Source organism: Ambystoma mexicanum, chromosome 6q (genome assembly GCF_040938575.1).
Source record: "Ambystoma mexicanum isolate Mex_15411 chromosome 6q, UKY_AmexF1_1, whole genome shotgun sequence".
Taxonomy (NCBI): Eukaryota; Metazoa; Chordata; class Amphibia; order Caudata; family Ambystomatidae; genus Ambystoma; species Ambystoma mexicanum.
In genome coordinates, this window is record NC_090937.1 from 402,987,246 (window position 1) to 403,000,790 (window position 13,545).

A 13,545-nucleotide genomic window follows, 5' to 3' on the forward strand; every position below is an offset into this window, starting at 1 on the left:
GACACAAGGGGAACCTCTTATCAAAAAACTTACCTGGAAGCCAAGCAATTTTGGTTCTCACCAATCCGAAAATCCAGTGAAGTAACTGGATATCAACGCGCCCCTGCATCAGAAGCAGGATGGAGAGCTCATCCTTCCAGACCCTAAGGTGAGACGCTACAAGGAATCACAGAAGGGTTTCGAGGACGGTGAGTAGGGAAAGTGGGAGGCTGATTGCATTACCCCGCAGACAGTTAATCCCCTATTTTCGCCTACAGAAGGATACTTCTGCGAGCCAGACAAGCCAGATTTGGGGGCCCGGTCCGGTCCGTCTTCCGAACCCTGCGCATCACCTTAGAAGAGGTCACAGCAGCGCGAACCAGGCCAGCGCCTCCGTGGGAGTCAGGTGAGTGTCACAGAACACGAAGCCTTCCTACAAATTCCCACCCAGGCGCTATGGAAAGTTCTGAGACTGATCAGTTGGCCCAATTACTGGGGGAATTATGGGCAGAAGTACATGCCGCTCGTCAAGAGACTAATGCCCTCAGGAGGGAATTAATAATATCAAAGGAAAGAACTGATGACCTGGCCAGACAGCTTTTGCAAAGTCAAGCTGGGCAAACTCCTCTACCCGGTTCCGGAGGGAACCCCGCTCCTGTGGTTTCCAGTAACCCTGTGCAGATTAATCTACCTGGAAACATGCCGCTGGCCCCACCCGAACGCTTTGCTGGGGACCCCAAACGATTCGCCGTATTCATGAATCAGTGCCGTTTGCACTTCCTATGCAGACCTGGGGCCTTCACTAATGATCAGGCCAAGGTAGCCTTTGTATTGTCATATCTCAGCGGCTGCGCTGCCGATTGGTCAGTTCCACTGGTTACTCAAGATGACCCGATTCTCCGTGATTTTCAAAGGTTTCACGTAAGCACGGAACGGTTATTTGCTCGACACTCTCAGGGGCAGGCTCTGGATGACGAACTTCTATCCCTGCGACAGGGCAATCAGGACCTCCTATCCTATATTGCAACCTTTAATAGACTAATTGTGGAAACGGGATGGCCAGAGGATAAAAGAGTCACGTTGTTTTATTGAGGCCTATGCAGAGAACTTAAAGATGTCTTGGCCCAAGTTATAAATCTGCCCCAAGAATGCACAGAGTATATAGACTTAGTGGTCCAATTGGATCACAGACTTCAAAACAGAAAAGCAGATCGGTCCAGGTTTGAGACCCGGGTATTGGTCAAGACCCATGCTAATCCCAAGGGAGTTGATGTATCTGAGCCTATGCAAATTGGAGGGGTTAAAGGACCCTTAACTCAAAAGGAACGTGAAAGAAGGCGGCAGTTAAAATTATGTCTTTATTGTGGGAATTCTGGACACTTTCTACGAGATTGCCTGGCAAAACCACCCCGAAAGGTGGTAGGAGCCACTGATAAAAACCATGAAGACTCTGTTTCGGGAAACGACTCCGCCCGACAAGTGTAGGGGTCCGCTTGCCGAGCTTGAAAACTAACTCTCAGACCTCGCATTTCATTGTGCCAATGGTTCTCGTAGATCCAGAACAGCCTAAGCGGTTGCATGCAATAAAGGCATACATCGATAGTGGGGCTATTGGAAACTATTTGGATCGTGAATTGGTCTCTAGGATTAACCTCCCTCTCCGTCCTAAAACCAGCAAAGATGTCATCACCACATTCGATGGAACTGAAATTGCCTCTGGACCGGTAACACATTCCACTACTGAGGTGACTCTTATTGGTCCCGACGGCCATCGGGAGGGTGTTGTCTTTGATGTAATCAAGGCTCCACAGTTTCAGGTTATTCTTGGAATCCCTTGGTTAGAGACACATAATCCTCGAATTGATTGGCGAGCTAAGAGAATAACCTTCCCGGATTGTACACAAACCTGCTACCCAGAAAACCTGAAGATTAATCTAGCATCTGTAACCTCTGCCTCCATGCAACTACCTCCGGAATACCAAGACTTTCAGGACGTCTTCCAAAAGGAACAGGCCAACACGTTACCTCCTCACAGATCGTACGATTGCCAAATCGATCTGGTGCCCGGTGGACAACCCCCTTGTAGCAGGATTTATGCCCTTACCGAACCTGAGAATCTGCATTTGAGACAATATTTGGATCAATACCTAGCTAATGGTTTTATTCGCCCGTCAAAGTCCCCGGCATCCTCGGCTTTGTTCTTCGTGCCCAAAAAAGAAGGCGACCTTAGAACTTGTATCGATTACTGCGTATTGAACCAGATAACGGTTAAAAACCGTTATCCTCTACCTCTGATCCCTGAACTCCTTGACCAGGTGAAGGACGCTTGCATATACACCAAGTTAGATCTCCGGGGGGCTTATCATCTGGTACGAGTTAAAGAAGGTGAAGAATGGAAAACTGCCTTCCGTACTATATACGGATTATTCGAGTACCAGGTGATGCCTTTCGGATTGTGTAATGCGCCGGCTGCCTTCCAATACTTCATGAATGATGTCCTTCGGGAACTCATCGATGTTTGTGTTGTCGTATATATCGATGACATTCTGGTGTACTCCTCTTCGAAATCTGATCACAGAAAACACGTCAGGGCAGTACTTGAAAAACTGCGCCAACACAAACTATTTGCTAAATTGGACAAATGTGTTTTCCATACCACAGAAGTCGAGTTTCTAGGTTTCATCCTGACACCCAAAGGAGTCCGAATGGACTCAAGAAAAGTGGATGCCATCCTCAAATGGCCATCACCTAGCTCTGTAAAAGGGGTTCAAAGCATGCTCGGCTTTGCCAATTTCTATCGCAGGTTTATCCCGGAATTTTCACGTGTGGTACAACCCATTACTGCACTCTTGAGGAAAAATATACATTTTGAATGGTCTGAAGAAGCCGAGCAGGCCTTTCAGGATTTAAAAGCTAAGTTTACCTCCGCACCTATATTGAAACACCCGCGTCCAGATCTCCCTTATGTCGTTGAGACTGACGCATCCAGCCTAGCCATGGGAGCTGTCCTGTCCCAAAGAGATCCCGAAACCAACCAACTGCATCCCGTAGCATTTTGGTCCAGAAAATTCTCGGCACTCGAGGTTAATTATGCAATCACGGACAAAGAACTGTTAGCCATTAAGTCCGCTTTTAAAGCCTGGCGGCATTATCTTCTTGGCGCTCGACATACCATCACAGTGATCACTGATCACCGGAATTTACAGTATTTGAAAACCGCCAAGGCTCAGTCATCACGGCAGCTCCGATGGGCTTTGTTTTTCGCTGAATTTGATTTTGTGATTACCTATCGACCTGGCTGCAAGAATGGCAAAGCAGATGCCTTATCCCGAATTGGAATGGGAGAATCTGATACAAACTCAGAACCAGTACCAATAATTCCCGAACAGAGGATTCTAGGCATGACTTCGTTACAGACGCTTGAAGACATTCAAGTCAGAGTGAAACAACTCCTGGACCCTACAACCTTACAGGATTGGATACAAAAGGGATCAGACTTTACCATAGATAATGGTTTACCTTATTTCCAAGGACGCTTATTCCTGCCACATAAGGAATTACACAAACTAGTTATTTCCGGTTATCATGATGCATTTATAGAGGGACACCCCGGTATTGCCAAGACAGAGGAAAAGGTGAAACGACAATTTTGGTGGCCCTCTTGGAGAAAAGATGTTAAATCTTTTGTGATGTCCTGTGGTGTTTGTGCCCAAAATAAAAGTCAAAAGAAAAGACCAGCCGGTCTCCTTCAACCTCTAGACATACAGCCAGCACCCTGGCTCACACTATCAATGAATTTTATTACGGACCTGCCTCCTTCTTCGAGGTACAATACTATTCTGGTAATTGTGGATTTGTTTTCCAAAATGGCCCACTTTATTCCTTTGAAAGTTTTACCTTCAGCGTCTGTACTAGCCAAAGAATTCCTCGAAAATATTGTTCGGCTACATGGATTCCCATCTATACTAATCTCTGACCGGGGAAGCCAATTCATTTCCCACTTCTGGCGCAAATGTTGTCAAATGGCGCAGATCGACGTAAGATTATCGACCAGTCACCACCCTCAGACCGATGGTCAGACCGAGAGGACAAATCAGACCCTTGAGCAATACTTACGGTGTATGTTACAGCAATCTGAAAGCAACTGGAAAGACATTATTTGGATAGCCGAATACGCATATAATAATTCGGTACACTCTGGAACTGGCCACAGTCCTTTTTATACTTTGTTTGGGCATCACCCTCGAACCTCAAACCTTGACTCACCTCAGAACCTCGGAATGCCTGCAGTAGAACATCTGCATTCTACAATTACCCAAGCCTTCGAAGAGGAAACTACGCATTTACAACAAGCCAAGAGAAAATACAAGGAGAATGCTGATCTACATCGGAGTGAAGCACCTCCGTATCAGATTGGGGATCAAGTGTGGTTAGCTACCAGACATTTACCACTCAAAGGGCCTCGAACTTTTAAGCCAAAATATCCGGGACCTTATTCTATTACGGCAATAATTAACCCAGTGGCTGTTAAACTTGATTTACCAGCTAGTATGCGAATTCACCCTGTTTGTCACTTCTGAAACCAGTGGTACCCGGAACCCGACTACTCAAACCTCCAGAAACTATTCTAATAGATGGGGAGCCCGAATTCGAAGTGAAGAACATTTTAGACTCAAAAATGTTTAGGTCAAAACTGTTCTACCTAAATGATTGGAAGGGGTACGGACCTCAGGAGAGGTCGTGGGAACCCAGCGACCATGTGCATGCACCTCGATTAGTCAGGAAATTCCACCGACTCTTTCCAGACAAACCAAAACCCCCGGAGGGAACAACCTTGGGAGGGGCCTTGGGGGGGAGTGCTGTCATGATGCCCGTTCCCGGGGAGCCTGTTCAAGCCCTGCGTCCCTGAAAGCGGACATCCAGTCCCCAAGGAAGGACCCAGTAACCCCATATAGGGGCCCTTTGGACATGGTCCTGGCGCCTATGGTGCCAGGCTCATAAAAGACATCAGTCCTGGCGCCATAGGCGCCAGGCTCATTATGGAAGTGCTTGGGTGCACTTACCTGATGCAGACCATGCTGCAGGATCCCGGCCTCCTTGAGGCCTGAAAGGAACTACTTTACCTGTGGGACTAATTTACCATCCTGGCGTGGTTGGGGAAGGATACATACCTGATTGGAGGAAGGATACATACCTGGAACTTCTTCCAAGGCTATTTAAACCCCACCCGAACAGCCACACGTGCTTCGCGTTGTTCTGCATCTAGCAGCTGGACGCTCACCGTGTCTGCTCCTGCATCCTGACTTCTGCCACGCCTGCCAGCATCCTGGATCACCTGCAAAGGAAAAGAAAAAGAGAACAGAAGAAGGAAAAGTCCTTACCTGCTAAATCCACATCCCGGTGACATCTCGCCGACAATCCTGAAAAGGAAGACTTTTATTTAAAAGCTCATTGTGTCGATTGCTGCAGCGCCGCATTCCACTCACCTTTACAGGGCGCCTCCATGTTCAGCGGCGATCATCCGGATTCGCAGTCACGCCCCAGCGCCTAGGGAGAAAAAGACCAGAACAAAAGGTGAGAGAGAGAAGGGAATAAGGAAAGCTAAATCTCCATGTTAAGACTTACCTGTTGATTCATTCCCTCTTCATTTCGGGTCCGCGCCACATCCTGGCATTTCCGGACCCCGGCCCTAAGGGGAAAAAGAGACATCAGCGTTAATGAGCGAATGAAAAGACATTACCAAAAAAACGCTCATTAAAGACTTACCTGATTTCTACAAGGATTTCACCTCTCATCTCGGGTCGGTGCCTGTTCCCCGGCATTCCGTACCTCGGCCCCTATGGGGAAAAAGACACTAGCATTAGTACATTAATGCATGGACACAAGGGGAACCTCTTATCAAAAAACTTACCTGGAAGCCAAGCAAGTTTGGTTCTCAACAATCCGAAAATCCAGTGAAGTAACTGGATACCAACGCGCCCCTGCATCAAAAGCAGGATGGAGAGCTCGTCCTTCCAGACCCTAAGGTGAGACGCTACGAGGAATCACAGAAGGGTTTCGAGGAGGGTGAGAGGGGAAAGTGGGAGGCTGATTGCATTACCCCGCAGACAGTTAATCCCCTATTTTCGCCTAAAGAAGGATACTTCTGCGAGCCCGACAAGCCAGATTTGGGGGCCCAGTCCAGTCCGTCTTCCGAACCCTGCGCATCACCTTAGAAGAGGTCACAGCAGCGCGAACCAGGCCAGCGCCTCCGTGGGAGTCAGGTGAGCGTCACATTCCAATAGTTTTCTTTTGATTAAATCATTGCTTTTGATTGCTTGCATCTGTTCAAAGTGGCTCCCATAGAAACTTGTAATAATGTAAGCATTTTGGACACATTTAGTGTTTTTGCTCAGCCAGTTTCAAAGCCATTCTGACAGTGAAAAGTAAAATCCGTTTTCCTCTCGTGTTTAAGGGGGAAAGGTGGGAGTGATATTCTGTTTGGTCTGTATTATTCCTGAGTACCTGCTCTCTCCTCACATCTATTTAAATTGCCTATTGGTGGGTTGAGGGGTGTTGGAGAGGGAACATCTAACCACAGTGCTATCTGTTCCAAACCAACCCAAAAGTATTATTTTCTTTGCTGCATTTGTTTGTGTTTATTACCTGATTCCCAGTGAATTAAAGATATCATTCATTGTTCCTGTCACCCCGTTGGTGATTGTGGTAAGCTATTAAAAATATATTGTAAATTTAAATTCTAAATAAATAAATATTTACCGTTACAAGCTAGCCTGATTCCTGGTTCAGTGTGACCGGGGGGGGATATTTTGAGAAGGGTGTGATATGAGTGGTATATCATTCAGAATATTGAACTTATAGACAAAAATAAATAAGGGTTTCATTTGCACACTACATACTAGGCGAGACTTGGGTGTGTGCCTGATTGAAATCCCTTACAGCTGGGTCGAAGATATTCCTTTCATTCACTTAGTTGTGCATAGTCGGTATGGTCCACACATTTTTCCTTTGGTTTAGTTTGTGATTTATTGAACATATATCAATTTCCGAGAGTGCCGACACGTGTTTCGACCATAAAACAGGTCCTTATCAAGGCTACCATAGTTAATCGTTACATTGGTTGTCATATGTTTGGAGTACACACCATTTTTGTGACATGTGCAATGGGATCAGTGATTGGTGCATTTGGTGAAATAACAGCATAATGCACTGTCATAGGTGTTATTGCAGATACATACAGATACACACAGTTGGATTGGCCCATTTAGAGATAATGCAGGTATGGGTTTCCATGTGTGATAGTTTGACACATTTTTGGGTAGATTTTCACAGAAATTGAAACATTGTCTGTGGATGATTGGTGGTTCCTCTTGAGGCAGTGTAACAGAATTGGTGATATTAGCATTAATCAGATTCCTTGATGATGTATTGGGAGGGGTAGACTTTGAATAATGAGAGGAGTTGATTTGGGTAGGAAAAAAGGAAAACCCAAAAACAAAAAATGAGTTTGCACAGTGGAATTTTGCTATGAAATATACAAGAGTAATGAATTGTATGCATAATTGCTTTATTTGTTATTAATGAAATGTGGTTTTATTATGTGAAAGGGTGAAAGGTTGTCTTTTTATAAGCAAACACATGAAAAAAATTAAATAAAAGATAAATAAGTCTGGCAGATTTCGTTAGTCCTCTAAAATACCCCCACATTCATCACCTAAATGTTCAGCAGAATTATGTGCATTTGAGTCTGTGGGCCTCATTACACGGATGGCGGTGGACCAAGGTGCTATTAGCACCTTGGTCCATGCCGGTAAAATACCGGCACTGCCTTGGTGGAAAGGGGAATTACCGCCCTATTCCAAGGTTGGTGGGGCGGTAATTCCCCCTTCTCCCATTGCCCTTCCCCATTCCCATTTTTGCCCCATAGGGCATAATGGGAATGGGGACGGTGTTAATTACGGCACCGCAAATTGCGGTACCGTAATTAGCTCCCTGGTCCCTTTGTGGGTTTATTTTTAATGCCTGCAAAAAGCAGGCGTTAAATTCCCCAACCCGCAAAGGGACCTCGTAGTAAGGTTTTACCGGTACCGGTAAAGTACCGGTACCGGTAAACCCTTACCGCCGTCCGTGTAATGAGGCCCTGTGTGTGTGAGTGTGAGAGAGGTGTAAATCCTCCTGCCAGTTACTATCTAATGCAGTGTAAGGTGATGATCAGAACCAGGCTGGTTGCATACTGGAAATAAGGTGAGCGGCAGACTTCTTCAAAGTATTGCATAACTTGGCAAGCTTTTGTTTAAGCAAACCATTTAAGCACTCACTCTATTGTTGGCTTGGGGTGGTAAATTGAGCACAGTTTGTGCTTTATGCCCAATAAAGATGAGATCTCATTGAACATCTCATTGAAAAGGTGAGCCCTGTTATCTAATCTCAGGACATCAGATATTCCCCACCGGGGAAATACTTCACACACTAAAAATGCTGCAACCAATTTGTCATCAGGTTGAACACAGCGACCTGCTTCAAGCCATAGGGAGAATGGGCAAACAACAACAATTAGATAACGAAAGCTACTACACTGGTTAACCATGTCCACAAAATCAATATGGAAATGTTAAAAAGACCCTGAGGGGAAGGGGCAATGTGGCTTTCAGTGTTTTGAGTGTGTGACCCATGGTGTACATTTTGTATGTGTTACAATTTGATATGAAATCATCAACAGGTTCCTGAAGGTTTGAAATGAACCACTCCACCTGTAAATCTGCTGCAATGTACTGTTTGGTTGTATGTATAGGGTAGTGCAACTGCTTGAGGGCAACTGTGAGTAATTCTTGTGGCATAACTGGTTTTCCTGAAATACCTTGTCTCAATATTAGATCTGTGGGGTACACTGAACATCCTCTCTTTGTCCATAACTACTTCTCCTGCTGTAGTGCTTTTGCTTCTAAGTCAATAAGCTGTAATTTCTACTAGTTCTACTATGAATTCAGTGTTCTTTATTTCATCTGGGTCTTCTAAATATGCCCTTTCCATTGCTGCTAAGTCTGCAGATGTGTGTATGTCCCGGGGATCCACTAAATAGTTTGCATCCTTTGCTTCTAAGTATGCTGTGTGGTTGCCACTTGCAATTGGTTCTGTGTTGTGTGTATGTGCTGTGCATACTACTATCGCTACTACTATATGCTGTACTAGTGTGTCTATTAACCTGGAGAGTAGTGCTGCATGCTGTACTGGAGTGCCATCTAATTTTTTAAACCCTCTCCTAAGCCATCTAGGTAGACCTTAATGTACTATGGTGGTGACATATGCTGAATCCAAATAAATGGCAATATTGCTCCCCGTGGATAGTTCTAATGCTATGCTGTCTCCACGTGCACCCGTCTGGCTTCAGAGCTGCCAGAAGCATGGAAACTGCTCTCCTGAATATCGGTGAAGATCTACTCTCCAACCTTGACTCTAACATTCCCTCTGTCCTCATCCTACTCGATCTCTCTTCTGCCTTTGACACGGTCAACCATACCATCCTGCTCAACTGTCTCCGTGATAAACTGTGTATCACCAATCAGGCTCTGACCTGGATGACCTCTGTCCTCTCTGATCTACCCTCCCATGTCCAACTTCGGTCCTTCCTATTATCTATCGCCCTCTCTACCTGTGGTGTTCTCCAGGGGTCTAACTTCTCGCTCTGGCTTTTCAACTAATACCTGGCAACTCTTGACCTCTGCATTGCCATTTTCTGCTCTAATTTCCCGTGCTATCCTGATGACACTCAACTCATTTTCAGGCCGCCCTCGGCCACCTCCTCTCCTACTCTCATCTCTGATTGCCTAACTGCCATTTAAGATTGGTGTGCCAGCAACGATCTTTGTCTGAATGCCAGCAAAGCGGAGCTCCTCCTCAACGTCACTCCTTCACCCTCCTTTCCCCTCACTCTCTGGCCGGCCTCCCTTGGCCCTCCTCCTGCCTCAACCCGCGAGGCAAAGAACGTCAGGGTCATCTTTGACTCCACACTTTCCTTCTGCACCCCTTCAGAGGTACTCTGCATTTCCTCTCCTTCCTCACGAAACTCACTGTCTCCCAAGCTCTGGTTCTCTCGGGGTTGGACTATTGTAACAGCCTCTTTCTAAATCTTTCTGCCTCTAATATCAGCCCTCTGCAACTAATCCCAAACAGGACTGCAAGACTTGTCCTTGGCCTCAAGCCCTGGGATAATATCTCTCCAGCTCTGAAATCTCCCCATTCGCTCCCAGTGGATGCAAGGATTAAATTCAAAACCCTCTGCTTTGTCCACAAGGCTTCCTGGGGGCTGGGTCGAACCTACCTTCAGCTATCCCTCCACAAATACCTCCCCTATCTAGTCTTCACTCCTCAACCTCTACCTCCCTCAGGGTCAGTAGTTTTTCAAAGAAATGAGCTGGGGGTAGATCTCTGTCTTCCGATTTTGGCCTCCCTCTGGAACAGCCTCTAGCCCCTTCCCTCTCCCATGCACTTGCGCATTCTCAAAATCACTGGGTCTAGTAAGATCATTTTTTTGTTCTCCCCTGTTCCCCTCCCTTGCCTTGTCGCAGTCTGGGCCTCATTATAAGTTGTGCAGAATGCATTTAACGGCGCTGGTAATGGTGCCGGCACCATTAAACGCATTTCACACTATTACGAGGTTCCCTCGCGGGACCCGATGTGGATGTCTGGTTTATCCAGACATCCATAGCGGGTCCCGCGAGGGAACCAGGGAGCTAACAATGGGCCCTCTTGTAATGGGCCCATTGTTAGCTCCCTCCCCATTCCCATTGAGCCCTATGGGGGCTCGTATGGGAATGGGCAAGGTCTGGGTCCGGGTTCCCTGAATGGGGAAATACCGGACCCTCCATACTCGGAATGCCCCGGTATTTCCCCATTCAGGGAACCCGGACACGGTTTTGGAGGCAGCCATGGCGCCAATAGCGCCATGGCTGCCTCCAAAGTCGTAATGAGGCCCTCTGAAACATTTGTGTACAAGCGCAATATAAATAAAATATCAATATCAATAAAGGCCACAAGCTCTGCCGCTTGCGTAGAGTAGAGCAAGGATAATCGCATTTTTGCTACCACATGGTATTCTCCTGATTCTAGTGTTACTACTGATGCTCCTGTGTGCCTGATCCCAGTGTTCTGATCAATCATCAACAAACCATCAACGTAGACTAGCTCCCTTTTTTCAAGGGCATCCTCTCTAATACATGCTCATTCGTCAGTGGTGTTCTCATAAGTGGTGCAATCATGTACTTTGTCATTTGGCAGTACTTGTTCTGTGATAAATGCTGCTGGATTGACAGTGCGGCACCTGACAATTTGAATGCAGGGGTTGGACAACATGACCTCATACCCTGATGCTTGTTGTGTGGTGAGAGTGGATTTTGATTTTTCTAATATTGCAAAAACTGCATGCTATACATACAATGTTACTGCGCATCCCATAGTGATTGTGGATGATTTCTGTATAGCGAAGGCAGCTGCTGCGAAAGCTTGCTCACATGGAAAATGGTCCTGCATTACTGGGTCTAAGAGCCCACTGTAATTAGCTAAAGGTGTATGTCCCATTGACGTTCATTCAGTAAGGACAGCTGTCATCACATGGCCATTTGAATGTTAAAATAGGAAGAATTATTTTTTGTAATCTGGTGTTGCTTAAGCTCGTGTATTCCTGATTGTATTTTTAAGTTCCTGAAATGATTTTATCATCTCTGTACAAACAATAGGTCCCTTAATTTGATGTGCTTCCTTTAACCCTTGCAATAGGGGTTTGGTGTAAGTACAATAGTCAACTATCCATGCTCGACAGTAGTTACATAATCCTAAAAACTGAACAGGAAGACTAAGGTGTACCAGGTAAATGTAAGCGCTTGAGCAATTGTTATTGGAAAAAATGACCTTGTTTAAACTCAAAGGACAGGCTGCTGCACCCTGAGGGAACAAGCGGGCACCTCAAACCCACTTAGCAAAGCAAATAGAACACTGGGTATTCCAACATTTTGGATGCGCTGCCATATCACATAGTTAAAACAACTTGATAGTAAAAAGTCCTCATGCACAATCAATGTGCAATATATGTTACAAATAACACGTGAATGAAAAATTGCGGAATTAATGTTCTTCACATCCAGAATGTAATATCAAATGACAGAGTGATGTGCCAACACGTGTTTCGACCTCTCTCGGTCTTCTTCAAGGCAAAACTTGTTTGTTTAGGATTCCACTAATTAGGTGTCTAAAGGTGATAACCAACGGTTCCTTCTTATCTGCAGAGCTCGAGTGGAAAGGCATGCCAATTGAGGCGGGATGTTGAAGTGAATTAGAATGTCTGATTAGACCAAATCTACAGTTTCGAATAGGAAGATTTTCCGAGTTGGAGAAATAAATTAAGGCAATGTCACGATGAACGTCAATCCGTTGGTTATCCGAAACACGTGTTGGCACATCACTCTGTCATTTGATATTACATACTGGATGTGAAGAACATTAAATTCTGCAATTTTTCATTCACGTGTTATTTGTAACATATATTGCACATTGATTGTGCATGAGGACTTTTTACTATCAAGTTGTTTTAACTATGTGATATGGCAGCGCATCCAAGATGTTGGAATACCCAGTGTTCTAATCCTAAAAATTGTTGCGTCTGTTTGACAGTGGTTGGCTGTGGTGTGTGCAATACTGCTGTTGCTCTTTCTGGCAATACTCTTTTCCTGCCGATGATATTATCTGTCCTAGGTACACAACCTCTTGCTGGCAGAACTGCATTTCCTCTTTGTCTACCTTCTAGCCTTTTTTTTGACAACAAAGTTAGTAATTTAGTCTCTTCTACATTGCTCTTCTCTTGGGCTGCAATGATCTGTTAAAAATACTAGGTGATACACAGTACCCTTGAGGCAAACAAGTGTGTTTCAATCTCTGGTGCCTTTAAGTAAATGCTGTGAGGGGTTGTGACTCAGGGTGTAGCGGGATGGAGAAAAATTAATTCTTCAGATCAATTACACAGAAATTCGTTTCTTCTGTGGGGATGTTGCAAAGGATGGTGGCAGGGTTGGGGACTACTGGGAACTCTGCCTCTACAATGTTATTCAATGGTCTGAGGTCGTGAACCATCCTCCAAAATGACCCTTTTGCTTTTCTGACTGGTTATATAGCCATGTTGCTTGGTCATTCTGATGGTTGTATTATGTCCTGTTGCCAAAAAGCTACAATAGTGTCATAGATCCCTTCCTCTGCTCTTTTGACATGGGATATTGCTTCACTCAGGTCAACACTGCACCCGGTTTTAATTTGATGTGAACTGCCCCTATGCCCTTTAGCAACCCCACATTGTGGGCACTACTGGCCCATAATTCACTGGGCACCTTTTCTAAATCTTTCTATGTGTGCAGTAGTAATGTCTTGGCCTGGGGTATAGTGTGGGGTACTTCTCTGTGCTGTCCAACTATCTGGCAATGTATGAAAATGTCAAATATAATTTGTCCCTCATCTTCAGTGTCTTCGAACAGTCGCTCGTCAGGCACATCCCTCAATCGCTGTGCTGGGTCAATGCATAAAACT